Genomic DNA, 24,696 nt, shown 5'->3' with positions numbered 1-24,696 from the left:
AAATCAACACTATTGATGATGATGATGATGAAATAGGAGGAGGAGGAGGAGCTGGGATTTAATTAACCTGGTTTGTCATTACATGGTAGAAGGTATATAACAACCCAATAAAATTGTTTGATTTCAGTTGTATACAAAGTTTGGGGTTTGTATAGATGTTTCTCTTCACTACACAAACATTCCACTAAGAAACTATCATGCTCTCTAGTGCTCCTGATGGGCTACAAAGGTATCCTAAAACAGGAACAGATTTTCTGATGAGAAAATCCATAAAATCACTTCAGAAGATAAACTCATTGGAATTCATATAAAACTTTGATTACCTAAGATGCAGTGATGAAATAAAATCAGTTGGTGAAAACATGTAAAGGAACCTACTGAACAGAACACAGAAAAATGAACACTTCACACTGCTTATATCAAGGTCTCTATCAAGGAAATCTAATGGAGAGTGGAAGTGTCAAGTAGTTATTGGCATAACAGAACAGTTTGAATGTGTGGAATAGGAAGAGGCCAGTTATTGTCATATTTTAATCTTTTAAACAAACAACATACACATACACACACATTATTTACTTGGATCAAATGTTTATTTCAGACTGTAGTTAGGCAAATGAGGGTTTGTTTGTTTTTATTTCCCTTGTATAATAAGAATTAAAAAATCTCTGCAAGAATTGTTTTAACCATGTCTGAAATGTTGTATCAATTTCTGTAGAAATCTGTAGATCTTATTCTTTTATTAAAGCTCCAATGTACCCACAAAAAAAATTTCCTGCAAAGATCCTATATGTGTAAGGTATATGTATCTTTTGAGCGATGACATGTGTTAATAACCAAAACTATACACCGCTCAAAAGATACACATACCTTAAACATATAGGATCTTTGCAGTGAAAGGGATTCAAGGAAAAAACCATGAGTTGAATGATTAGAACCCCCCTTTTTCTTTTTTTCTTCTTTAAGAAAGAATGTTATATTGTGAAACATAACTTACAGACAAATGGGAGTTTGATTGAAAATACAGTGGGGCTTACTCTGAAGTAAATATGTCTAGGATTGTGACTTTAATGCGTGTAAATTACAATCACATCCATTTCACTGTTCCTATACCAGGGTGTCTCAAACATGGCCATACTGAGACTCCCTAGAGGGGAAAAAATATCTTCACGCTTCAACAAGATTACAGATAACAAACTGAACAAAGACTAGCTGTCAACACTTACTCTCATGCCAGATTTGGGGATGAGCAAATTAAAGGAAAAATGAAGCAAGCTCACATAGCTGGCCTTAAAGTCCAATAAGGAAGGACAAAAAACCCTATGGGGAAAAAAATGAGGGGATATGGCAACACATGTTTGGGGCACTAATCTGCAAAAAGCAGAGGTATAATTTTCATGAAGGTAGGATTTTCTCAATGGATAATGTATTTGATACTCTGAATTTTAGCTAGATGCAAGAAGTTATCATGCAGGGGGCAACATACGACCCACAGACTGTATGTGCCCCACATACTCTCCTGCAGTCACCACCATGCCAGAGAATTGCCCTCACTGTGCTGTGCAATGACAAAAATAATTGGCAGCATATCACTTTGGATCCCTAAAAATGAGACATTTAGCTTGTTTTCAAGCTAAATTGTCCTTTTAAAGGATCTCTAGCAGTTTGCTGCCAAACTTCAATGGCGAATGGCCTTTTATTGCTGCTGCTGCTGAGCTGCTGAATTTCAGTGATGTAATGGCAGTGTGGCCTCCAGGAGGGGGGGGGGAACGATTGGAAAGTGGTCCCAAACCCCCTGAAGTTGGCCACTTGTGCCATAATGTCAGACTGATGCAGTCTTCCCCAACTTGATGAACTCCAGATGTTTTCAACTACAACTTCCAGGATTCCTGACCATTGACCAAGCTGGCTGAGGATGATGGTAATTTAGTCCAAAACATCGGGGAGAGGGGGAGGTACCAGGTTGGGGAATGTTAAGTTTGTGCTTAACAGAGGGTCAGACTAGAGATATGGAGCAACCATATGTATGCTAAACGTATTTTTGCCCATTTCACATACAATTGGGCATTTACACACACAAAAGAAGTGTCTGGAGGGACAAAACTTGCCCCCACCCCCTGATTTAGTTCACTGTATTCCATAGTTTTAAGCAGTTTTCTCCCTGTCCTTCTCACTTCCAGGACTGGAGACAGGCCAGAGGAAAACTGCTGAAAAGCCTTGGAGCATAGGTGAAGGAAGGTAAAAAAGTAAGGCCTCCATTCTGTGTAAAGAGTAGATCCTCACCTCCATTTGGTACGTGAGCAAGGTGTGTATGTACGTATGTATGTATGTATATATATATATATATATATATACACACACACACACACACACACACACACACACATAGAGTGGCCCAAAAGTAGGCATACAGTATAGTTTATTTGCATTTTATTACTTTGTTTATTACATTTACCTTTGTTTAACACTGTTTAATATCGTAAGTGCTTGAAATATATTCCATCGATGTTGCAACATTCCTCGAACCTGTCCATAACACTGTGATACACAGTACTACACAAATTCTGGTCCACATCAATGTCCATAAATGCTTCCAAGAGGAACTCTTTTAATTCATCCACTGTCTGGGGACTCCTCTCAAAAACCTTATTCTTTACTATGCCCCCCCCCAAAAAAGAAGTCCATTGGTGTTAAGTCGGGTGAATGTGGCAGCCATTCAATGCTGCCACATCATCCGATCCAATGCTGTGGGAAGGTGTTGTCAAGATAGTCCCTTACTGCAAAAGCATAATGAGGACGTGCCCCATCTTGTTGGAAGAGCAGTTCGAAGAAGTTAGCCCTAGTTCTGAGTTGTGGCACTACCATGTTGCGTGGCATGTTTAGGTAATTGTTACTATCCACAGCTGTATCGAAGAAAACTGGTCCTACAACACCTTCACTGGACAGTGCACCCCATACTGTGACGCCTGGCTGGTTCAGTTGAGATGTGATAGTCAAATGAGGATTTTCATCTGCCCAATACACACAGATATCCCTGTCCACGTGGCCTGACAATTTGAAAGAAGCCTCATCTGACCAGATGATCTTATCAAGAAGGTCTGGTTCATTAGAGATTTGGTTATGCATCATCTCACAGAATTGAAACCGACGGTCTGGGTCGTCCTCCAGAAGACCATGTAACAGTCTTGGATGGTACAGCTTCAATTTCAATTTACACATTAAGCGTTGCAAGGATGTTCTAGGTATGGATAGCTGCTTAGACGCACATCGTGTGGACTTTTTCAGACTGTTCACAAATGTCAGAGTGACTCTCATCTCATTTTTCTCTGTCATAGACGTCCTAAGAAGTCCAGATTTCGGTGCATTAGCCACTGCACCTGTTGCTTCAAATTTATCTCTAAGACGATAAATTGTCAGACGTGTTGGTGGAGGAGTGTCAGATGCTTCTGGCCACGCTGTGTGCACCCGCTCAGCATTTTCAGTCTTCCAGTACTGCTTTAGAATCCACTTTCTTTGTTCTTGACTCAAGTTCGCTGCCATCATTCACAATATCAGTAAAAAAAATAACTAAACAACTAAACAACTGTATACCTACTTTAGGGCCTCACTCCCCTCACTCCCTACACTTAACTGATTAAACTGTCACTCCCTGTCACTCACTCTTCCCACCTGTCATTCTGACTCCACCCACACATCTTCTACTCACACATTCTCTCCCACTCCCATCAACATTCTAAACAACTGTATACCTACTTTTGGGCCACCTGGTATATATATGTGTGTGTGTGTGCGTGCGTGCACTTAAGATACATATGATTGCCTGAACATCTAGTTTGGCCCAGAATTTCCAAAATAGCTGGTGCAGAAGTGTTTTGCATACTTCTCCATTCCATTCCCCATTGGCCTAACTGTGAAAGATCTGACATAACAAGTCACTGCCATTCAGAAACCTGCCGTTATAATCAGGACTCTTTTCAGAGAGTAACTATAAATATGCAAAAGTTGTTCCTTAGATTTCTTTCTTTTTATCCCACCTTACAGATAATCAATAAAAACAAGACAGCCCCTGCCTGCAGGCTTACAATCTAAAAATGCATGCAACAAGAAGAAAAAAAGGAGAGGGAGGGAATAAGAAAAAGCAAGTAGTCTTTCAACAGGGCTGGTGGAATGGCCCTGCAACCCATCTCATCTCCCTCTGCTTCAGACTATAAGTATTAATGAATACTTATTTCAGCCATAAACTACATGTACAGGTTAATACTCTCCAGGAACCCTTAGCAGTTGCCACTTACTAATGCAAGTCAACTTCTTGAGTTCTTTTTCCTCCTTTAGCCTCAGCAGGTATTAAATATATTCAAGGCATAGAAGAGGCAGAGTCAAGTGTTTATATATATACCTTGCAATCCTAGTGAAAAAAGGTCACTGCATGAGTACATCATATAGAAAAGGCAACTGAGTGAGAATTATATCAGGGCTTTAATACAGAGCATACCAATGTAGATATGCCAAAGGTATGTGTATATTTGAGAACTCTGGCACTAAAATGTATCCCCAAGGTTATTTTGAAGATATGTGAATATATAGTAATCAGGGAGATAATTTTAATGCCTTTTTATCATATCCTATTAGAGATTTAAAAGTACAGCCTCCCCCCTTTCTATATACATTTCATTTTCTACCCTTTATTTACTCTTCTTAGAAAATGTTCATTATTTACATCCAGTTCTTCCCTAAAATAGTGCAGGAAAAGACATACAATGCTGTGCTTTGCTACTGAAAGATAATTTTCAAGGCTTTATAAAACCAACTGTTCATTCCTTCTTTGAAGACATATCTAGTGACAAGAGGGAAATCAAAGACCCCAAAGGAAAGTTACTGAAAACATTTTTTTTTTTTTAATGGTAAAAATAGGGAGAGAACACTAGATGGCTTTCAGGCATCTCCAGTTGTACATCTCTCTCTCTCTCTCTTTCTCTCTCTCTAAGCTGTCAAGAGTTATATGTGGCCCACAGAGAACTATAAAGTGAAAACTCCAATGTCAATACGAAGGCAAAAATCAATGCAAAGGACTTGTAAATGAATTCCCACAGCTGAGTGATGTGTGTACTAAACTCAGAACTTCTTTGGACAACACTGTGGTTATGGTGTATGAATTTATCTGGTAGCCCTCTTGAGCTGTGTATTTCATTATTCCTCAATATAAAATGAGTTGTGTATGCCATTATTCCCCAACACTGATAAGACTACCGTGCTGCTTTGAAGTATGTCTTACCTTACTTGGTAGGCTTGTGCAATACGAGGACCTGAAAAACACAGAGACACATTCTATACAGGATGATGCATGAAGTAGGACTAATGGCACTTCTTTAGTAAGAAGCATAATAGGAAAGCATGCAAATTGATGGATAATGGTGGATAACAATAACGTCAAGGAACAAACAAAACAAAGAACTCACTTTAAGACTACTTTAAGACTACTTTAAGACTACAACATGATTTTTCTCAGTAACAGGCAACGCAATAGGCAGCAAAACAGGTAAGAGACCCTGTTCAAAGAACAGGTTCATTCACATGGCAGCACTATTAGCACTTTCTTAGTATAACTGAAGAAAGAAGTAAAACATAACTTGAAGCTAATCAATAGTTTATCCTATACAATTCTCTTTATTATATCACCCAAGGTTTGTGTTTACAAAACAGTTTCATAATTGCTCACTTGCGAATGCATCTCGCTATAGCAACCTAATGCTTCACAATTATTGTTTTTTCTCCCTGCACAATAAATATTTTGAGATAAAAAAACATTAGGGGAAACTGAGGCACAATACAGGTATCATTTAACACCGGGGAAAAGGAGACATGAGGTCTGCAATGCAATTCTAAAAAAAAACCCCAAAAACAATTTCCCCAAACAGCAGAATCCTGAGGTATACAATCAAACTAACGTTTGACTCTTGAACTCAGTTCAGAGGTAAACATGTTCAAAAGTACACTCCATGGATAATTTCATGTGCCATGCTTTGATTAATGCAGACTGGGACCCTCTGTATTCATGGTTTGCAAACATGGCAAACCATCACTTTAATATATCTGATTTATAAAGGGACCATGATTTAATATTACTATGAGTTGTGCCACTGCACATGCAAGGTGAAGCTATGGCTGATGCCAGGAAGGAAAGAAGGAACCATTATGAAGAGGGGGAAAGGGAGGGGGTAGGAGCACATATCCCCATAACTAGCTATCCATTTACAAATCACAGTTATGCCTGCACTGGTGATTGTCAATGGTTCTACCCACTCCAGATGCTTTTAAACGTTGTTTTGTTTTCATATCCTCCCTTTGAATAATGTTTCTTGTGATGAAGAAGGAAACCCACTGACAATCAACATAAAAGCGATTGTCATGAAAAAGAAACAGTTACAACGGCTGGCATACTAAGCACTACTCTTGTTTCTCAATGCCAGATGGACCATATCGTGTTTTCAATGAGAAAATAATAAAATAATGACCATTCTTGATGCAAGAGCAGCACTACAACAATTCAAAATTACATTTTATGATTTATGCAACAGCTATTAAGCTAAAATGTGTTAAATTCACAATGTTATATGCAATATGACATTCAATTCATTAATGCAGTAATGACATACAAATTTAAAATATTCCCTTTTAATTATGATATATTTACTTACATAAGACAAGCATGCTATGAAACTGACTCACCCATAAGCTAACAATTCAAACATCTACTAAAAAGCAGGAAAAAGCGAAAAAGAAAAAAAACCACGGATGGCAAAGTGATGTCTCTCATGTGAGATAAAACTCTTATTTTTGTAGTACAAAGACAGTGAGCCAATGAGGGCTGCGCTTTTGAAGATTTGAGCAAAGTCTGTCAGCTATGGTCTGGAAAACAAGTGATAATGTTGAACTGTCTAAAGGAGAATGCCAATTCTGAAGTTTCTGAAAGAAGAATATTCTCTGGGTGCAGAATGCCATTTTGTCTATTTATGCCTGGCATTTTGTCTTTCATAAACTTTCACACAGTGAAGATATAACAGCTTATTTCCCAATGTGAGGAAGAAATGATTTGGGGGAGGGGGCAGCACTGTTTTTAATATTATGTTTTACTATGTTATTGTAAAGTGTTGTTTTGTGAACTGCCCAGAGAGCTTTGACTAATGGGCAGTATAGAAATGCAATCAATCAACATAACATAAAATAAACTTCCAAATGAATCCTGACAAGAAATACTCCATGCATTGTCAGAAAATAAAGTTACACTCTTTTGTATAAGAGAAACAGGAGTTTCCCACCTCCCTAGATTACACTGGGGATTTATATGCCAAATCTGCATATTTTTATGGAAGATTTGAAAGCTGACTGCAAATTGCAAATGTTATTGATACATTAATACTTCGAAAAGCAGCCTCACACATACAAACTGAAAAATCATTCAGAATGCTTTTACAGGGTGGTGGTGGTGAGGATTTTGGGGGTGTCCGGTTGCTTGTACAGCTCAGTAGGATACTCCAGCCCTGTTGAAATTGCTGAAACCTGCCCAGACTCCTCTGGTACCTTCAGAGGCTTAGTGGCAGATTCCACAGGAATCCTGAACACTTCTGTGTAAGGGAATTATTTTAGATTCCTAATGGAGAGTCCCTCTCGATCTCTGGACATGTTACAGAAGTTTAAGAATCAAAAGCAGTTGACTGACCAAATATGAAATTCCCCCTTAAAGGTTCTAGAGCAGGTTGTTTAACCTCAGGTCTAGGGTGCAAATCTGGCCCTCTTGGGGTCCAAATCTGGCCTGCCCGGGATCCCAATCCAGTCTTCCCCAGGCTTCACCCTCTTCTCCCCAACCACTGGTCATTTGGTAGTTTACCAACTTTTGTGCAGTTTTTTCCCCTTTCGAAGGGTTGAAACCCCTCTCCTATGGCTTAGTTATTGCCAGTGTGGATGAATGAATGACTTGCAGTAAAAAGATTTAAGCTAAAATATACTGGTACTTTCAGTGTTTTGTAGGGATGTGCAAACCCACCTCTGGCTGGGTTCTCCATGTGCCCGCCCAGCCCCTGCCTCCACTTGCTGTAGGAGTGGGAGTGCATCCCCGGACTGCACTCGAGCCCCTCCCACACTGGGCAAGCAGCCCGCACTCACTCTGGTGGCCTCGTCAAGCTCTGTGGTTGCCATTTTTTGATAAATAAAATGGTGATCACAAAACTGTGCATATTTGTGTATGCATGAAAATGTATATTTTTTGCAAATGCACATATTTATGTATGTACAAACATGTACATTTTCACAGAAATGAGCACTTTCGCAAAATGTGCATTTTTGAACACATGCAAATACGCAGATTCGCAAATATGTGCATATGCAAAAAATTTGCATTTTGCAATTGCCATTTTATTTTTCAAAAATGGTGCCTGCAAAGCTCAACAAGGACTGCCAAGGTGAGTGCAGGCTGCTTCCAAGCACGGGCAGTGGGCAAGTAGGGGCAGGGGCTTGGCGAGCAGAGCTCGAGGGGTGGGTTCTGCTGGATTCCCAGATGGAATCATGCTCTCGCACCTTCCCTAGTGTTTTAGCCCTGCCTGTTCCCTTTGGCCCCACTCAGTACTAAAACTCATCCACTGAAAGCTTCTCAGAAATTTAATTCTGCCATTGGGCTGAAAGAGTTTCAGCATCCCTGTTCTAAAGGATATATAGTCTTCATCACATGCTCCTCCTCTTACTGCCACTGAGAGCTACACACACACACACACACACACACACATACATCCCCACTTTCTGTTCATTCCAGTAAGGCTAAAGCTAGATTCTATGTCTTCGGCTCTCCCCCTGTGCCCCCAAATAATTACCAACCCATCTTTTTAGCTACATGTCCATTTGGCTACATGTGAATGTCACAAATCAGGGTGAGTCAGGATGTACCATCTTCACTCTGAATGGGTGCCAAGCAGAGAGCTGTACTGCAAACATTTTCACACATCTTTGCAAGAATCTTGATACAATTGTGGGATTACATCAAGATTCTTCTTTGCACTACGTTTGAATCCATGCACAAATCCACATTTAGCCAGTAAAGGGTGGGGTGAGTAAGAGTTGAATTGAAAACTGCAACAAACTGTGCATAGTCAGTGATCTGAACAAAACCCACTAATCAAATACAGAAGAAGGGTGGATCGCTAATAAATTGGTACTACCTTTCAAACAATACTGAATAACTTGCAGCCCTCAAATCAAATTTGAGGACAAATTCAGATGGAGAAAGTTTTCTTAGCTTCCCTACTTCTTATTTAAACTAATACATGCTTATAATGAAATATTAGTTTTAATAATTTATATTTCATTATCTATTGTTTATAATTTCCCCATGCCAAACACCAACATAAAGAAAAATCAAGAAAATATAATTATGACAGCCAATTAAATGGAGAGACCAATCCTATGGCCCCTGGGTGAGTGTCTCACAGACCATAGGATGGTTCAGAAAACCCCTTCTGAGGTTGGAGACAGCACTCCAGCCTTGGAAGAGACAGTCGGAGATCCAAGCCTGGACCCAACTCCTCGCAGCCAGCACAGAGAACTGTGCAGGCTGCCTCTCTGAGGTCAGAAAATCAACCCTGGACAGCGGGAAAAGGGGACATTCTGGTGTGTGGGAAGGGGAGAAGACCAGAGAGGCCAGGATATGATTTATCCTGAGCCTCCTCCAGCCTCCTTCCCCACTCCAAAGCACCCTTACTAGATGGGCTGAAAAGCTTTAGTGAATATTTATTTATTTATTTATATACTGCCCAATAGCCAGAGCTCTTTGGGTGGTTCACAAAAATTAAAACCAAAGAGCACACAATAAAACAATACAAAATATATAAAACATTAAAACCACAGTAAACAATACAACCAGAATAAATCCAGAATAAAACCTAGCAGCAATGCAGGGATTTAAAATACAGATTTAAAACAGCAAAGCTAAAAGTCTAAAGAGCTAAAATGTTAAAATGCCTGGGAAATTAAAAAGGTCTTCACCTGGCGCCAGAAAGAATACAAGGTGTTCTTGCCAGGCGAACCTCACTAGGGAGCTCATTCCACAGCTGGGGTGCCACAGCAGAGAAAGCCTTCCTCCTAGTAGCCACCCGCTTCACTTCCTTTGGCAGGGGCTCAAGGAGAAGGGCCTCTGAAGATGATCTCAAGGTCCAGGCAGGCACATATGGGAGGAGGCAATCCTTCTAAAATAAAGGAGATTGGAGGACAGGGAGGCAAAGATCACCTCCACTGCTCCTCCTACCCTGCTGGCTTCAGACCAGCAGGGCATAGGAATCCTGGAACCCTCTGAGTTCAGAACTTCTGAACACCAAGGATGGAGTCCATAGGATTGGGCCCTAAATCATGTAAGATTAGACATCAGAGTAGCCACTAAAATAAAATAAATCATGGCAACCAATAAATGAACACATCAGTGGGCCAGATGTCAGCTGAACTGATAACTGCCATGCTCACAAAAAAGTGCAAGAGAAGAAATCAGCCTGACCCCCTGTCAAAAGATTATTCTGTGACATCAGATGGCCTCAGATATCAGCAGTCAACAAAAGCAAAGTGAGTGATTTTTGTATTCACTTTTCATGATTCTGATGTGAAAACTTAAACAGAAAGCTACACAACTTTTGCCATGGTGAGATATGGAGCTCACACATCTATCTGTAACAGAAACATGTGATTTTCTTCTTTAAAAAAAAAGTAAATAAAATAAGATGCTTGAGTTATTTGAAAAGTGTCTCTAAACAACTAATGCAATCTACAGCAATCAGACTTTTGTCATGTATGTTTTACAGACCATATAACACCAGACATGGACCAGCTTCATTGGCTTCCAGTTTGTTTCTGACTACAATTCCAGGCACCAATTCTTAAATGGTTTCAGGCCAGAATATCTGAAGGACTGCCTTCCCCAGTATGAACCTGATCATAATCTGTAACCATCACTGAAGGTCCTGTTATGTATCCCACCACTCAGAGAGGCTAGGTTAGTACGGACTCAAGACATGACCTTTCCCATAGCAGCATGCAATTGTGGAACTACCTCCTCAGGGAGGTTAGATTGGCACCTTCTTTACTGTGCTTCAGATAGGCAGTGAAGACAGTTTTGTTTTGTTGGGTGTTCAATGGAGTTAAATGCTGCATTCTATTTTTCATCTTAATCTTGTTGTAGTGAAGGATATTTTTGCTCCTGTGACTTCATGTTTTGAATTTTATTGTTGTTTTGTTTTGTATATTGCCTGGTGGAAGGGTGACTCATAAATGTATTTATTTATTTATTATTTAAATACATACATACATACATACAGCAATACTATGGTCCCTGGAAGAGCATCCCAGGGGCCATAGGATATTTTGGATTACCCCTCCTGAAGTTGTAGTCACTCCTACAACCTCAGGAGAAGGACTCTGAGTTCTGATCCTTCTCCCCACCCAGTCCCTTCCCTGCCCCCTCACAGCCACCAGAAAAGAACCATGGTGGCTGCTTCCTGAGGTTGCAAAAGCAAATCCGGGGAGGCAAAAAAGGAGGTATACCAGTGGGTGGGGAGGGGAGAATCCAGGATCCCCAGTATCTTGTGGCCTCTCCAGCCCCATTCCTGCCCCCAGCAACACAACCTCTCTATATGGGCTCAGACTCCCATCCAGCGGGAAAAACAACAAGGAGGATAGAGAGGCAAAAATTCCCTCTGTCACTCCTCCTTCTCTGTGGGAGTCTGCTGGCAGAGCACTGGATGTTAAGAGTGCTCCGATATCAGAGTGCTCCTTAAAGGGCACAGGATTGCACCTAAATCGGCAGTCACTAAGATTTAAGCATGGCTGTGATTCAGAGCCCATTAAAAATGTGGGATTAATTCCTGGACAGAGCAAATTTAAGATCATTCATGCAATGATTGCTACTGCCAACAGAAAGGTCCCACTTGCATGCATGGGATTACATAGCTGGATAGCCAATAATTTTGAAATGGCTCTATCTTAAAGTCCATGTACCAAGCAGCAGTCTAATATTTCATCTTTTTCCTGTACTGATTGCTTTTGTTTTCCCATTACTTTATCATCATATGATATTTTGTTCTGAATGGGCTGGTTTATGAAATATGGATATTCCAATGCTTGTGATAATCTGAGCTAAATAAAGGGGAGAATGCTTCAGTTCACAGATATAATGGTTAATAAGTTCACACACTAACATCCCACTGCAAAAAGATGAAGGGAAAGGTTAGAATTAATTTGCTAGCAACCTGACATAACCCTACACTGGAACTATATGTGACAACCCATTGAACTAAATTCTATGGTCAGTAAATTCAAACTCAGCAAATGAGGCCTGGTTTCTCCACTGAAGTACAAACACTATATGAAGTACGATGCTTGACTCCCAATACTAAAACATATATGGAGCAATCCTGTGGCCCCTAAACAGCATCTGAGGGTCCATAGGATAGTTTGATTCCCCAATCCAAGGTTGGAGACCATGCTCCGAACTCGAGGGGGGAATCAGATATCCAACCCCCCTCCACCTTGCAGCCAGTGCAGATAGAACAATGCCAGCTGGCCTCCGAGGTTGAAAAAGCAACCTCAGAGAAGGTGATAAAGGGGCATTCCGGCAGCAGGGAGGGGAACAGACTGGAGAGGCTGGGATATAACCTATGCTGAGGCCTCTCCAGCCTCCTTCCCTCCCCCTCCAAAACACCTTTGCTAGATGGGCAAAAAAGCCCATCTATTGGAAAATGCAGGGTGGGAGGACAGGGAGGCGAAGATCACCTCTGCCACTGCTCCTGCCCTGGATGATTGTAAGCATCTGGGTTTGGGGACTTACAGTCATAAAGGGTACAACGCATTGGACTGCACCCTTAAAAAACCAATCCTTAAAATGATGGCAATCTTATAATGATAATATGCATCTATTCAGCTTGTAGTTAGTGTTACCAACATCTTTCACTTTCTATTATTCATTTTAAGTATAAGGATTGCAACCTGCTTTCTTTTTGTACGGCTTCACTGACTTAGCAAAATCTGCTATATGAAAGATGCCAAGCTTTTATAAAGGCAGAATCCCTACACTTTTAGCAAAACCTTACAAGACGATCACCGCCCTCCATACATACACACATGTTAATTGACACATAATAACCATTAAGATACTGTTCAGCAGTAAAAAAAAAAAAAAGTGGGGGGAAGTGCCACAATGTTTTCCAGTCAAGATGCACCAATAATTACAATTCAAAACCACAGATGCCAGGCTGTCTACTGTAAAAATTTGTGTCTTGAGAATGTAAGCCATATGGGAAGAAAATAATTTTACTGCTTTGGCAGAGTTATCCATCGCTACAGCATCATTTGTACTTACTGAGTACAGATAAATAATGCCAACAGTACCAATAATTCTAACCAAAAGGGAATGCTGGAACATACACGATGTATCTTGAAAACGTTTATGACTACCTCCAAAAATGTAACTATTATAAAAAAAGAGATTTAAAAAATATATATATTTCATCACTCTGATATATATAGGAAGCCAAATGAAAATAAAAATGAGTTGTCTAGACACCTACTATTCAAGTTCTTGGTCACAATTTATTTTCTTGCTTCCCAGGAATAACGTTTTTCTGCAAATCATAGGTAGAATAAGAATACATAGGAGAAAATAAAGTGAGAAAACTATTTCAGATTTTCTCTAATTATGACTGATTGGTAGCAACTAAGTGAACTATTACTACTTGCTTCTGAAAACCATCTACTACTACTTGATTGCCAAGTTTACTCTTTGATCAAATATAGTTATGTAACATTACTTTTTCCTAGTATTAGCAGGGACTTCTTGATTGCCATCTATTACTACTTAATTGCCAAGTTTACTCTTTGATCAAATATGGTTATGAAAGATTAGTCTAGCCCTTTTCTAGTGTTTGTGGGGCCATCTTGAAGCGTAAGGTAGAAGTATTCAAATAAAAATAAAAACTAACTACTTTTACTTTATAAACACTACTTTGTTCATGTTAATACACCTACAGGAAATAGAAGCCTATCCAATGAAGTATGAACTCATTGAGCTGTATGGTCTATGAGACATTTGAATTATTCAACCAAGGCAGTTTAAGAATGTAAATTGGGGATTCTACTTTAAAATATTTATTCTGGAAAAGCTACATATATATATATATATATATATATATATCACTGAAGTCATTTCAAGTATCTTTTTCATCAGTGAATAAGAACGTCTCTCCAAATAAATTCACAGCTTGAAAATAACAGTTGGTCAACTGAACAATCCCACAAAATACTGAAGGGGCAGCCAAGAGAGTGCTGCCACCCACACCAATAATAGCAACTTCAAGTAATTCATATTAATCAATTGTCAAATGAATTCCATCCAAAGAATACTATGAATCAACAGTAAACACTTGTGCCTTGATTGACAGAAGGCAAAACTATGCCAACAAATACCTAAAGAAACCTGGCTGGCTTGCCATTTAAGCAGGTCTGTAATTAGTTCTTCGAGTCAACCTGTTTGAATATTTATGATCATAAAAGCAGTTGCCTACATAGACTCCAAATAGAACCAATACTCATTTGAAGACACTCAAGTAAAATTAGTGTCTGGAGATGGGCACTGAGCTTCTCTGAGCTCACCTGAGAGAAGCATGGGAAATAAGCCAAGCTACTTCCCCCCAAATCAGAAATAGATTAGCTTATTTTCTGAGCCAATCCAACTTTATAAATTACCCACTCCCTCACTCCCATCTACCTCCATCCTACAATACCCCTTTCTCTTTAAACCCAACTTACCTGGCCAGGCCAGTGGCAAGAGCAGTGGCAGTATTCTAGTCTTCCAGCAGGGAGAAGGGATGAACAAGGCCCTCCCCTCCCTTCCCTTTCTGGTGCCTGGCATGTTGGTAGGGCACTAATATCTAAGACCAAAGTGACCCTTGGGAAATGTGGTTTTCTTAGGGATGGTGGAGAATTCCTCCACGGACTCCAATGAGGACCACCCGGAGTTCGCGGTGGAATGAAAGACTCACCTCTGCCACCCGGGGGAATCCGCACCAGCCAGATCCTACCTGTCGCCGGCCATCTGCTACTGCCTGTCTGCAGCCACAAATGGTGTCCAGCATAGTGGACGCCATTTGCATCCCTGCCTTTTGCCATGATAGGCTATGTAAAGATTTACATAGCCTAACACGGCAAAGAGCAGGGACACAAATAGCATCCGCTACATCATTTGCGTCCCTGCTCTTTGCCATGATAGGCTACATAAAGATTTACATAGCCTATCACGGCAAAAGGCTGGGATGCAAATGGCATCCGCTATGCCGGATGCCATTTGCAGCCGCAGACCAGCTGTGGCTGGAAGTCCGGCTGCAGCTGGAGCCAGCCGACGGCTCCGCGGACTCACCACGGAGCGGAACTGGCCAGAGAGGATCTGTGGGGAGGACTGGATTGCCTCCCCCCCCCACGGACCCAAGGGTGGACGAGGGTGAGTACAATCCATACACCTCTAGGTTTTCTCAACAACTATTGACATTGCTACCAAGGTTTTTCCTCCTATGGACCAAACCAAGCATTACTTTAAACCTGTATTTAGCAGGTATGTCTTTTTCCCCAACTTTTACTCTAGAGTAGATGGGAGGGGGCCAAATCTGGATCTTAAAAACCCCCTCCCTACCCCCACACTCTACTCTAGACTAAAAATAAAGAAGGACATAGCTGCTAGATTTGGATTTAGAGTGATTTTATTCATTCATTCATTTCTATACCACCCAATAGCTAAAGCTCTCTGGGCAGTTCACCAAAATTAAAACCACAAAGTGCAGCATAAAACAATACAAAATATGAAAGCTTAAAATGACAAAATAACAGTACAACCAGAATAAAACCTAGCAGCAATGCAGAGATTTAAAATACAGATTTAAAACACCAGAGCGAAAAGAATAGGAAGCTAAAATACTATCTATCTATCTATCTATCTATCTATTTCTATACCGCCCAACAGCCGAAGCTATATACTAAAATACTGGGTGAATAAAAAGGTCTTCACCTGGCACCAGAAGGTGTACAACATAGGTGCCAGGCAAACCTCTCTAAGGAGCTCATTTTGCAGCCAGGGTGCCACAGCAGAAAAGGACCTCTTCCTGGTAGACATCCACCTCACTTCCTTTGGCAGGGACTCATGGAGAAGGGCCCCTGAATATGATCCTAGGGTCTGGGCAGGCACATATAGGAGGAGGCCTGGCCCCATGCTGTTTAGGGCTTTGAATGTTAATACCAGCATTTTGAATCAGCCCCGGAAATGGACTGGCAGGCAGTACAGCTGGAAAAGTACTGGTGTGATATGATCACATTGGTCAGTCCCTGTTAACAATCTTGCTACCTTATTTTGGACTAACTGATGCTTCTGGACCATTTTCAAAGGCAGCCCCACATATAGGATTACTGGATTACTGCACATATTGCAGTAATCCAGATGAGGGGTTATCTGAACATGGATAACTGTAGTAGGCTATCTCTGTCCAGATATATCAGCCTAAGCTGATAAAAGTGCTCCATGCCAATGAGTTCATCTGTGCCTCTAGTGACAGTTCCGAGTCCAAGAGCACCCGTAAACTATGAACCTGATCCTTTAGGGGGAGTGCAACCCCCTCCAGAACAGAGGCTCCTAACGTTAAATTCTTCAAGCGACGATTACAAGTCCCTGAAGCTTATATCTAGGCTTTAGCTCAGAGAACTTCACTGGCACCTCTAGCAGTGTCTACTCGAGCTTATTATGCTGCAGTTTCATTAAAGGCAACTCTTATAACATAATTTGAAAACATGCCATAGATCCACTCACAACACCAACTATACTGATAGACATCTTGTTTGACCACTATGTACTCAAACTAATTGGGCTTCATAATATCAGTTCTTCTTTTTTGTTGTTATTTTTTCTTTTGCATAGTCTGAGGGCTGATACAGTACAGGCACCTCTGGGCTACATAACAGCACTTACACTTCCTCAACAGTCTGTGCATTATTGCAGGGCACTGCCATTCTAATGTATATACAAAAAACAATGGAACAGCCACAAAATGCTCAAAGTACACTTCTCGTCCATTCTCTGCTCTTGTCGTAGCCCTTTCTGTGTCAGAGGGAAGAAAAATCAGCAAAGACTAGATGAAGTGAGAGAGGTATGTTAAAAATGGTTTTCTTAAAATTATTTTTATTAGCAATCTGAACCAACAAATTGCCTATTTGAATTCTACGATCTCCATTATATATTAGCTCTTGCCAAAGAAAGGGAAAAAGGTATCAAGGTCGGGATGAGGAGGAGAATTCATGTCAATAAGGTAATTTATTACATTAAAAATGATTATACGAAGTATTATGGTAATGTTAAAAGTTTATGATATACTACCTGAATAATCAAGGGCATACTTACTTATTTTAATTATTTTGCAAAATTAACATTTATGCTATATAAAATTGACTCAACTTTTAGAAATCTTCTATAACCACTATAGCTTACATTTAATCCTCAGAACACTAGTTAGTTCTTTGCAATTAAACACCATAATGCACATATATTTTTTGTAGGTCAAGAAAGGGGTATGTGGATGAGAAATCGGGAAGAATATCATTAGTAATCCATTTTGGCATAGTTTCTATACTACAGAACGTGTGTCTCTCATTTCTCCCCATTCTGTGCTTTTAATATGTTGTGTTTTCTCTTTCTGCTATTTTTCTTCAAGCTGAAACTAGCAAAAAATAGTCTTGCCTCAGTTTCTCATTCTTCAGGTGCTACCAGATTTCCTGATTTCTTGGAAGCATTTCACATGCCCCAACACTATTGGATTGCTATTGAGTCGATTTCCAGTTCTTGAAGAATCATTTGGTATCTGTCTGAATGGAGCCAGAAGCAGGTTTAGGGGGTGCTCATTTTGAACAGCTTGAGCTGTTCCCTGTCCTCTAATAAGGCTCCATCTGGCTTATACCCCTCCAGAATCATTCTATGCATGTTCTTGTGTGGTAGTGATTGGTAGGGATGCTGGAGAATTCCTCCACGGACTCCAGTAAGGCTGGATTCTTTAGAATCCGCCCCCCCCCCCGGAGTCTGTGGCGGAATGGGGCAATCCCCACCCCCCCACACGGAATTCCCCCAGGACGGAGCCTACCTGGCGGTGGTGGTGGCTCCGGGGGCAGCAGCGGCTCTGGCGGCGGCACCAGGTGGTCTTCCGGCCACTGCTGGGCTGCGGATACAAATTTGCGTCCCTGTCTTTTGCCGTGATAGGCTATATAAATATATACGTAGCCTATCATGTCTAACGCAGGGACGCAAATGGCGTAGCAGCCGCCATTTGCGTTCCTGCTTTTTGCCATGATAGGCTACATAAATATATATGTAGCCTATCACGGCCAGCGCAGGGACATAAATGGCAGCCGCAATGGCGGCCGCCATTTGCAGCCACAGCCCAGCAGCAGACAGAGGACTGGCTGCGGGCAGCCCCAGCCAATGGCTCCGTGGAGTCACCGCGGAGCAGAGCCAGATGGGGAGGATTCCTAGGGGGGGGGGATGGAGCGCCTCCCCCCCACTGCGGATGGCCACAGTGGAACTAGGTAAGTGTTTCATACACCCATAGAGATTGGAAACATCATTGGCTTTATTGCATTTGTTTTTATCATGTATGTTGTCCTGAAAGCTTCAGCTACAGGGTGACTCATACATTGAAATGATGATGATTATGATGATGATAGTAATTAATAATAATAATAATAATAATAATAATAGTAATAAATAATAGTACATATTTGACATGGTCACACTTAATTACCAAGTAGTTCATTTAGTCCATTCTCTCAACACTTGTTCACTCACCACTTGACTACTTGTAGCTGATCAACTAAACCAGTTCCACAAAGTAGCATAGATATGATATAAAGTGAAATGATTTTTTTATTGGTAGGATTTGATGTAAAGTATCTATTTTGCACTTGCCAATGATCACAATGCCCTCAGTAGCTCCAAAGTTTGGAGGACAGCTAGCCACTGCCTTGCCAAGGCACCCAGAGCACCTCAGCATGAACTGGCCAGCAAGCCTCCTGCCATCCTTTCCTCTTAAACAAAAAAGCTTGACATTGGAAGGAAGAACAAATTCACACTTCCATATAATTTCAACTAGTGCTGCACCAAAAATGTCTCCCACATTTTTTTTTCACCATTCTCATTCAAATTCATAGAAAAGAAATTGCTTTCGAAAAGAAATTTGAAGGAGGACAAATTACGGAGAAATTCTCACGGGTTGGATTTAGGGTTCTTGCGCTTACCTTACTTATGAGGTGGCTGAGGCATGTGCATGAGTGTCCTGTCTGTTATTGTACAATACTCTCTGTGGCAGCTAATAGCCTCCTTGGCTTCCCACACTTCAGTTAAAGCCATCATGAAGAAGACATAATAAGGTAATTCCTGCCATGGCGCTTTTTCAGTTCAGAAAGTGCAGGGGCCCGAGAGGCTGAAGAGCAATGGAAAGATGTAGGGGTGTACAGATTACTTACCCCGTTCCACTGGGGCCATCCACTGGGGGGAAAGGCGATCCGTCCCTCCCCCCGGAATCCTCCCTGGCCAGCTCCGCTCTGCGGGGAGCCCATAGAGCTGCCGACCGGGGCCGCCCGCAACCGGACTTCTGTCTGCTGCTTGGCTGTGGCTGCCAATGGTGGCCGCCGCAGTGGCCGCCATTTGCATCCCTGCGGTAGCCGTGATAGACTATGTATATATTTACATAGCATATCACGGCAAAAGGCAGGGACGCAAATGGCATCCCTGCGTTAGCCGTGATAGGCTATGTAAATACTTAGGTAGCCTATCACGGCTAAAGTAGAGAGGAAATGGCAGCCACAGACCTGGGCAGCCATTCGCGGGGCAGTGGATGGCCAACAAAGGTAGGATCCATCCCAGGGGGATTCCGCGGGGGGGTGGTGGGGATTGCTCCGTTCCGCCACAGACTCCGGGTGGCCAGATTCTAAAGAATCCGGCCTCACTTGAGTCCGTGGCGGAATTCTCTAACATCCCTAGAAAGATGTGCAACAGAGAGAGAAAACACACATAGCACCCTCGGCCACCTTGCAGTGATTAGATAAGCTCAAGAAGACCACCAAAAGAAATTCAAATTTCTGCCTCAAAAAAGTAGAAGCCTCAATACTACAGAAGCAGTGCAATAAACCAAAAACCCTTAGGAAAAAAGAAAGAACCTGTGCTACAACCCCTGTCAATAGCGAGCCCTATCTATGAGAAACTGTTAGAGAATTTCTCCACCCCTAGGAGGAATTCGATGAAACTGTCCCCCCAATTTCTCTGCCCACAAATAAGCTGGAAAATTTTGAGAGGCCATTGGTACACAGCCCTAACTGTTCCAACAGATAGGGAACCCCAGACATATTTCATACGAATAACACTGCGGTGAAGCAAAGGTTAAACAACAACTAGAAAACAAAAAACTCACCTTTTACTCTCAGGTGTTAACAGCTATGTTTCCTTCTTTGTACAAGAATTCCCAGTGGAGAAAGGAAGTTGTATCCTGGGCTGCTAGCTCTTTGTTTTATCACCCTCATATATGCACAATAAAAGACTTCTCTCTTCTTAGACCACCCTCTTCAAAGTATCACTACTTGGCATCAGCAAACATATTCAGAGCAAGCCAACAAAGGACAGTGCCTGTGAAAAGAAGGATCACAGTGAGCCATGAAGACACAACAAGGGGAGGAAACGTCAATGCGTAACGGAAGGATGGGATTGCTCTACTAATGCAATATTTTAAACAAAGTATCAAAAATATCAAGATACATGCTTGAAGTCAGGAATATAACCAATAGGCACCACTACAATATTCATGTTTAATGAGGGAAGAAAAAACTCTCAACACCCTCTGAAATAACGCAACACTAAACAGGTATAAAACTTAACCAAGAGTCATCCTACAGATTACCTTAAAACATAGCTAGCAGCAATGTTCTGTTTCTTACTCAAAAGTAAGCACAAGGCCCCTGATTTGGATCGGGTCCCTAGCATGGCAGATAGGGGCTTTAACCCTTTCCCCCTCACTGTAGTCCTAATCCAGATGAGGCCACCTTATGCCAGCAATTTGCACTGACAAAAAAGGATCCATTGAAACACTTTCAGGTAAGAAAGAAAAAAAAGGAGAGAGAAGCCATCTACCGTCAGGGCCAGAAATATTGGAACAAGGATAACTGTTTTGGCAGTTGGCCTCTGTACACCACCACACTGAAGTTGAAAAGAAACACACCTAGATGGGAGCAAAGTCAGGACTTTCAGCTGTAATTCAAGGAGTTTGACAAAAGTGGGGCACTAACCATTCAGGAAGGACAGCCAGTGGCAGACACACACACACCCATCGTTGGTGGCTCATAAGTAATGGAACGAATGGCTGACAAGCAGCTGCATGGCCAGGTGTGGCCTGTTTCCTGGGTACGCCATGACCAATCAAGCAGATAAAAGGCCTGGAGGTGGTTCTGAGTGTTACATTTGCATTTGGTAGCTGTTCGCTGGAACTCCCAACATGGGGTCCAAAGAGGTGTTCATGCAAGTGAAGGAGGCCATCATTAGGCTGAAGAAACAAAATAAACCCTTCGGAGAGATAGCAAAAACATTGGGAGTGGCCGACACAATATTGGCCCACAATTTGGAACATCCTGGAAAAGAAGGACTTAACTGGCAAGCTCAGCAACAGCAAAAGGCCTGGAAGACCACGGAAGACAACTAAAGTGGATGACCGCAGAATTCTGTTCATGGTGAAGAGGAACCCTTTCACAACATCTAGCCAGATCAAGAACATTCTTGAGGAGGTGGGTATGTCATTGTCAACATCTACAGTCAAGAGACTGCTTTATGAATGTAAATACAGAGGCTTCACAACAAGGTGCAAACCACTGGTAACGCTCAAGAACCGAAAGGCCAGATTAGCCTTTGCCAGCAAACACCTAAAAAAGCCTGCCCAGGTTTGGAATAAGATTCTTTGGACTGATGAAACCAAGATTAACTTGTACCAGAATGATGGGAAGAGAAAAGTGTGGAAAAGAAAGGAACAGCTCATGATCCAAAGCAGACCACATCATCTGTCAAACATGGCGGAGGCAGTGTTATAGCATGGGCATGTATGGCTGCCAATGGAGCCGGGTCACTGGTGTTTACTGATGACCTGACTGCTGATAAAAGCAGCAGGATGAATTCTGAAGTGTATAGGGCTATACTTTCTGCTCAGATTCAGCTGAATGCTGCCAAACTGATAGGACGCCGCTTCATATTGCAGATGGATAATGACCCAAAACATACAGCAAAAGTTACCCAAGAGTTTCTCCAGGCAAAGAAGTGGGATGTTCTTCAATGGCCAAGTCAGTCACCTGAACTCACCCAAGAGAGCATGCTTTTCACTTACTGAAGACAAGACTGAAGGCAGAAAGACCCACAAACAAGCAGCAGCTGAAGGCAGCTGCAGTAAAGGCCTGGCAAAGCATCTCGAGGGAGGAAACTCAGCATTTGGTCATGTCCATGGGTTCCAGACTTCAGGCAGTCATTGACTGCAAAGGATTTTCATCCAGGTATTAAAGGCGATCCTTAAGTTTGAAATGATGTTGGTTTGTTCCATTACTTATGAGCCACCAATGATGGGTGTGTGTGTATGCCACTGGCTGTACTTCCTGAATGGTTACTGCCCCACTTTTGTCAAATCCCTTGAATTACAGCTGAAAGTCCTGACTTCGCTCCCATCTGGGTGTGTTTCCTTTCAACTTCAATGCGGTGGTGTACAGAGGCCAACTGCCAAACAGTTATCCTTGTTCCAATATTTCTGGCCCTGACTGTATGTCATTAAAGTAACATGTAGTTTGACCCTAACAACTAACAGTCTAGACTAAATACTGGGTGGCTTTTTCATGCCTAGATTGTCAAAACAGCCATTAGCCTGAGATACCCTTTTTCTAAGAATTAAAAAGTTTTGTTTTCTTTTGTAAATCTCACATCCTTTTTTATTAGTATTCATCACCCAGATGCTTCAATAGTAGCATGTTATTAAATCCTGGACAGCCCATCAACAAATCAGAGAATAAGTTTGAGTAATTTTGACAGACAATTTGACAGACAAATTGTAAGACTGCATTTTTAACACTTTAGGTGCTATGAGAGGATACAACGGCTTCATTGAAGACGATGCTTTTTACACAAGTCTGTTTTTAGTCCAATTTCTGCTCAAACAAACCTCAATAAATGCACCAAAAGGGGGGATCTTTAAAAGGCTCCAGGAAACAATGGGAAAATTGATGCTTTGTTCCGAGCTTTTGGGGAAAACATGCTATGCTATGCAGTCCAACTTCTAGAGAGCCACAATTTTTCCACCCCTGGTTCTTCTCTCTCTCTCTCTCTCTCTCTCTCTCTCACACACACACACACACACACACACACTTCCTCCCACATGCATTGAACTTCAGTGCAAATTACAACATTTATCATTGAGCATCTCTACCAGCCTAAAATCCTGCATTTAAAATGGGGCTTTCTGCCTCCGTTTTAAATGCAGGATCATGACGGACTCCCTTTATACATGTTTCCTCCTCCCCACTTTCCCCCTGCTTTCCCCCCTTATCTGAGTCTTCCATATGTTTCATTATTCAGCCACTAGATGGCACTATGGTCTAGCTCCTCTTATTGTGACTTTTCCTTTTTCACAGAGGGAACTCAAGCACAGTAATTTGATAGCTCATTATCTCCAATCCTTTAAAAAATTGAATAAAGGTCATTTAGTGGCCTGGAGGTTGACAACATCATCTAAAGGACCCACAGACTCCATGAGTAACTAATGTCAATAGCAGGATAAAAGCTCCATGTGAAGAATCCCATTGTATTTCATATGGAGTTACAAGTTAAACCATTCTTTTTTATTAATTAAATTATATATATTTCAGACACACCATATTTAAGACATCCTCCCACTCCCCAAATGGTATCATATATACCATTTGCTTAGTGGTGTGAAATTTTAAAGAAACTAAAAATGTATTTATTTATTTATTTATTTTCTTAATTGCCCATCTGGCTGGTCACCCGGCCACTCTGGGTGACGCACAACAGTACCATTTAAAACAGTAAAATTACACATTAAAACATTGTTTAAAAATACCCTAACCCACCCCAAATGCCTGCCTGAACAACCAAGTTTTCAATGCGTGGCGGAAGCTCATTAAAGAAGTACATTAATGATAATCGATAAGAACCAGCACCTAGAAGTTTCTGAACAGACCTAATGAGGCCTGTAAGCACTGCTTCAGTTTTGTTCCGCTCTCCCAATCTAAGGTAGAAAAAACTCAAAGAATTGGCAACTTCACAAACATCAAGTCATGGAAGTGTCACTGGGGGGGCACACCAGACAGGAAACAAACTAGACAAGAATTTTACTACCCCTCTTAAAACAACACAGAAAAGCAACACAAAAATCCTGACTCTGCTCAGACACAATTGAGACAGTCGTCTTATCGACTGAGGATTAAACTATGTTACATTAATTACAGTATGTAGCATGTAGCTGAGTCTTATCTTTCTCTCTCTCTCTCTCTTTTTACTTTAGAATGAGTGCAGCTCCAATTAGGATCTGGACCAGCACATACCAGGAAGGAAAGATT

General features: G+C 41.4%; 1 protein-coding gene across 3 annotated transcripts in view; it reads right to left on the bottom strand.

Annotated features, from left to right (window-relative positions):
• Positions 1-24,696, bottom strand: part of PCDH15 (protocadherin related 15) — a 1,185,684-nt gene that overhangs the window by 1,018,312 nt on the left and 142,676 nt on the right. For 2 of the 3 annotated variants that reach the window (XM_084845694.1, XM_084845693.1), the window contains exons 2-3: positions 20,511-20,722; positions 5,270-5,300 (exon numbers count right to left, since the gene is read on the bottom strand). The gene's annotated coding sequence lies outside the window, so the exon portion shown is untranslated. The remainder of the gene's footprint in view (positions 1-5,269; positions 5,301-20,510; positions 20,723-24,696) is intronic. The other variant, XM_084845696.1, reaches the window with a different exon arrangement.

This window comes from Heloderma suspectum, chromosome 3 (assembly GCF_057233095.1).
Source record: "Heloderma suspectum isolate Gila_16-S chromosome 3, 16-S_ref, whole genome shotgun sequence".
In the NCBI taxonomy this organism is placed as follows: Eukaryota; Metazoa; Chordata; class Lepidosauria; order Squamata; family Helodermatidae; genus Heloderma; species Heloderma suspectum.
Note: the sequence above shows the minus strand (reverse complement) of the source record. Positions and strands in the feature narration are given on the sequence as shown.